Source organism: Callionymus lyra, unplaced genomic scaffold (genome assembly GCF_982586985.1).
Source record: "Callionymus lyra unplaced genomic scaffold, fCalLyr1.hap1.1 HAP1_SCAFFOLD_264, whole genome shotgun sequence".
Classification (NCBI taxonomy): domain Eukaryota; kingdom Metazoa; phylum Chordata; class Actinopteri; order Syngnathiformes; family Callionymidae; genus Callionymus; species Callionymus lyra.
The window spans coordinates 2,501-7,954 of NW_028258684.1; the positions used below are offsets into that span (position 1 = coordinate 2,501).

At 37.4% G+C, this 5,454-nt stretch overlaps 1 long non-coding RNA gene across 1 annotated transcript; it reads right to left on the minus strand.

Annotated features, from left to right (window-relative positions):
- Positions 1-549: 549 nt before the first annotated feature.
- LOC148057942 (uncharacterized) lies at positions 550-2,992 on the minus strand. Its single transcript, XR_015710297.1, has 4 exons — positions 2,925-2,992; positions 2,788-2,823; positions 965-1,512; positions 550-884 (listed from the first exon to the last, which is right to left on the minus strand). It is a non-coding gene; the product is annotated as an uncharacterized LOC148057942 (long non-coding RNA).
- Positions 2,993-5,454: the final 2,462 nt, after the last annotated feature.

Below are 5,454 nucleotides of genomic sequence, written 5' to 3' on the forward strand. Positions count from 1 at the left end.
CCTAACCCTAACCCTAACCCTAACCCTAACCCTAACCCTAACCCTAACCCTAACCCTAACCCTAACCCTAACCCTAACCCTAACCCTAACCCTAACCCTAACCCTAACCCTAACCCTAACCCTAACCCCTAACCCTAACCCTAACCCTAACCCTAACCCTAACCCTAACCCTAACCCTAACCCTAACCCTAACCCTAACCCTAACCCTAACCCCTAACCCACTAACCCTAACCCTAACCCTAACCCTAACCCTAACCCTAACCCTAACCCTAACCCTAACCCACACTGGCCCGTGCTCGTAACCGGGACCTGTACTCGGTTACTAACTCTAAATACCCTAACCCTAACCCCTAACCCTAACCCTTGCTTCCTTTGTCTTTGTTGTTTTTCTTTGACCTATGTTGCGACATACCCAATTTTAGAATAATTTTATGTTCTACAGTAAAAAATTGTATCTTCACTTTATTTAGTCTCTGCTTGAAAGCAAAAACACACATAATTATTTTTTTTTGAACAATTTCAAATAAATTCAGGCGTCAAGGGGTTAATTTAAGTATGGCGTATACGTATAGTGTATAATAATTTTTAATCTAACACCACACTTTTGTTTTTGCCAAACCTTGTTTCGCATCAGCTGCCACGACATACTTTGGATGTGATCTTACGGCAACGATAACAGATGAGTTTGTTAGCGTTGTATGAAAAGGCCCATTGGAGTTGTAGTACTGAACACACACTGAATACTGAATACATTTTTCTGTTATTCAACATGTTTTAAAGATACACACATCCATGCAACATGCAACCATGACAGCTGTATCAGCACAATACGGACAATGGACGTGAGGTTCTGGTCTGCAGCCCACATCTGTGTATCGGATAGTCTGTCAAACATAAAAATGTAAAGGGTTAGACTTTTATGATGCAATATACGAGGAACTAACTAAAGATATACTGTACACACCTCCATGATGATTGCCTTTCTCAAGTGGCTTTGTATGTGCTGTTGGGTTTTGTCCATCTGTGCTGGTCTGAATTTGGTGACCTCACAAAAAGGGCAGTGAAAGAACAAGCAACACTGACGGCTGTGGAGTGAAGTACATCCTCAAACCTGGCTGATGTTTAACTGATCAGCCATTTATGAGATTAATGAAAGCTTTGACAGAAACTGTTTTCTATATCACAGACTAAGCTACACACACAGGCAAATGAAAACAGCCAGAAATATGTTATGTTCACTGAACAGATCATTTATGAACACATTTTTCATGTTGTATAAAACTGAAACATTCTATTGAATGACTGAACAATCTACTTTAATATCCTCGGGTCCAATTAGTTCATATTCAACGTCTGCTATCTCTGGTCTGTTTATCTGGATTCTTGTCACGGGGGCAGCAGCTTCAGCAGAGAGGTCCATACTTTCTTCTCCCCAGTTACATCGTCCAGCTCTTTCTGGAGGACCCCCCTGTGTTTCCAGCCCAGTGGAGGAACATGGTTCTTCAGTGTGTCCTGGATCAGTGGAACATCATCTGAACATCTCACCAGGAAGGAGGTTAAGAGGCTTTCTTAAACAGATGCTAATCCATCTCATCGACTTAATCCAACATATTTTCATCAATTGATGATATAAGACAAGAAATGAGAGAGAAGTCAGTTTAGATAAAAGAGTTCCATCAAGTTAATTAAGATTCTCACAGATGCTCTACAGCAGGGGTCAGCAACCTTAACAACTCAAAGAGACATTTGGACCAATTTCCTACATGAAAGAAAACCCTGGGAGCCGCAAAACCACTTAAAATAAATATCATTCTTAATGTTCACTTTCTCCTTTTGCCTTTCAGCCATATATAAATAAACTATCAATAAAGCGTTAATTAGTGAGAGTTCACTCAAAATTCAAACTTAAAAACATTAAATCACTAGTTTGACTAAGACTTCTGCCTGTTACCTAAAGTAGCAAAAACATTGTCAAAAGTGTTATAGTTGTCATAGTGTCATTGTTGTATGTCTGAACCTCAAACAAAGTCAAGGACCAAGACTGGATCTTACCTGGAAAACACTCTGGACAACATTCTTCTCCTTCATCTGTCCTCAACACATATTAATACTAGTGACAGGTGAGTGTGTTTACCTCCGTTATAGTGGAAAACAACTGTATAAACAAAACATATAAACAAACTAAATCACTGGTAAGTGGAGTTACAATAATACTCCACACACAACTTTGAATAACATATATTTTAGTGTCCAATTGAATACTATTCTGTTTTTAAATCTTTGTGTTGACATACTTTATAACATACATGTGTATATGCAAGTGTTAAGAACATTAATTACTGATTCCTGGTTTTACCTTCAACAAAATATCTTCATATTAAGAACATGTTATAGAATCACACACACAGTAACTATTCTGGTTGAAGATCACACTCAATTATTTACTACAAATAATCTCACAGTGAAAATTGTATCATATAACAAAAAAAAATTCACCAGTAAAAGAAGAATCGACATTAATCCACTTGTCATGTTTTCAGGCATTTATCCAGAATTCATTCATTATATCTAGTTTAAAAACATCTGTCAACAAGGAACATTTGGAGTGAAAAAAATAAAGTTCAAAAGAATTAAACTGATATGTTTGTTTTGTACCTTTATACTTCATTTGGACCTTTGACTGCTATAAACAGTTATTTAAACTCTAACAAATATAAAGTTGAAAATGTTGATCTGCTAATTTATTTGAAAATGTATTTACTTTCTATAAAAACAAAAACATTTTACCTGGTGACTCTACTTTGCTCCTGGTCCTTTGTGACGCTGAATACAGGAAAAAAACGTTTAAATCTTTAACATCCTGGTCCTTGTCTTACATTAAAAACACAACACTACACAACAACTACACACTTTTACTTGCTCACCATTTCCCTGAGAAAATTCAAAAGGTTAGGGTTAGGGTTAGGGTTAGGTTGGTTGTGTTGGTTCTGACCCTGCAGCGTCTTCCTGAAAGTCTTGTGGAGCCAGTTCAAGAATCAAATTCCACAACATTCCATTCCTGTTCTCCCGCCAGGTGACTGCCATCACGTGAGCTCACATTAAAAAAAACCTTGCAACCCAAACAAACACAAAAACTATTCAAACAACAAAACAGAAAAAAACATCAAACTTAACAATAATAAGAATTACAGCTAAATTCACAAAGAACTACGTGTGCCTCCTTTATATCAAAATTCCTTTATCAGTTCTTGACAGAAGATATCATCCTTCTCGGAAAATGGCAGAATCTTTCTCTGTGAATCCAGATAAGTTCATACAACTTAAATATGTTTTAACTTTACTTTAACTTAACTAAAAAACTAATGTAACACTTCAAATTCCAATTATTTGGGTTAATTATTCAATAAAAAACTAATTTGAACTTTTTAATATTCGAAAATTTCAAAGATGTATGAACAGATATTCTAAAGTTGAGTGGAAGTACACATATATGTCCACAGGGGGGCAATGTTTTTCCTTATTACTGTCCACAGTAGTTAATAAGGTAAGGTAAAGGTAAGGTAGAACTTTATTGATCCCTCAGGAGGTCTTCTTCGGGAAATTGTTTTTTTTCCTAATATATCCTAATCAAATGATTATTTGTGGACAGTGGTGGTTGAGTGGTTAAACCAAAAGTCCCTGCACATGTGTGAACTCCCTGAGGTTGTGGGATCAAATCCCACCAATCTGTCATTTGGTTTTATCACTTCTGTTGAAATTATCCACATAAATATATCCTAATCAAATGATTATTTGTGGACAGTGGTGGTTGAGTGGTTAAACCAAAAGTCCCTGCTCAAGTGTGAAGTCGAAGGTTGCGGGTTCAAAGCCCACTGTTCCACAAATCAGAGTGGAAACCCAAACATATGATGTGTTCAGACATTTGCATGAAGTCCTAGAGTGGACAAAAGATGGAGTGATTTGGTACAAGGGTGAGTGGGGCTGAGTAAGGTGGATGATGGACAAAAATTGGAGAAGAAAAATATCAATTTTTCATAAAATAAAAATATTTTACTTTGCTTCTTGCACATGTAGCCAATAGCCACAGAAAATAAAAATAAAAATTCATAAAAAATATTCAAAATAAAATAAGAACAAGAACAAAGAGAAATAAAGAGAAAGAACAAGATGACACAATCTAAGTCTAAAGATAAAGAACATAGATCAAAGAAAAACAACAAAGACAAAGATACAAAGACTAACATAGAACATCCAGATACTTTCACTCCACTCCTGCCCCTGAACTCAGAATTGTACAATTTAATAGCCCGAGGAATGAATGAGTCCCTGAGTCTATTAGTGTTGCATCATGGGAGGAGCATTCGTGCTTCATCTGCTTCTCTGCTCACTGATGACAGTGTTCAGAGGATGATGTCATCATCATGATGGACAGTAGTTTGTTCAGTGATCTCCTCTCAGCAACTGTCACCAGTGAGTCCAGCTTCATTCCAACCACAGAGCCAGACCTCCTGATCAACCTGTTGACCTGTTGACCTGTTGACCTGTTGACCTGTTGACCTCCTCTTGGACACATTTCCACCCCAACACACCACAGCATAGAACAGGACACTGTCCACCACAGACTGGTAGACCATGCAGAGGAGCTTCTTCCTCTCACTCCAGTCCACAAAGTCACGTATCAGACTCCTGTACTCGTCTTCGCTGTTGTCCCTGATGCATCCAACAATGATGCATCCAACAATGTCAGTGTCGTCAGCAACTTCTGGACGAGACTCAGCTCTGAGTTGTAGCAGAAGTCTGAAGTGTAGATGGTGAAGAGGAGAGGGGCCAGTTCTGTCCCCTGAGGTGCTCCTGTACTGCACACCACAGTGTCAGCCTTGATATCCTTCAGCCTGACATACTGTGGTCGATCAGTAAGATAGTCCGTAATCCATGAGACCAGACCAGGGTCCACAATTTCCTGGTTAATTGTTAGTTCACCCAAAATTCGAATTTCCCCCTTTTCTTTTTTTTTTCAAATAACTTTATTAAATTTAATTTCAGATAACATCGAGTCAAAACAACATAGCAAAGTCATTAAACTACATATTTACTTGTATCAAATCACACCTAAGAGCCAAATATATTTACAAATCAGTGAATACGTTTCTAAAACAGACCAATAAAACCCAATTCTAAAAGGTTAAAATTCTCCACTGTCTACAGTTGTTTTAATTCATATATATTGTCCTTTATCTATAAAGTCTTTTTAAAATGTGTTTAAAAGTCATTTGATATGACCTTATTGTCAATAAGCATCCCTGTATCGTTCCTATTTGAATTGAGGTAACAGCCAACTGTGTGAACTCTTCCCACCTTTTCTACTCACCCTCATGTCGACTAATGGTTGGGATTCTTTTTCTGAGTAATCCTTGTCTTTACTCTTCATTAAGAGCAAAACTCTTGTCAAACTCA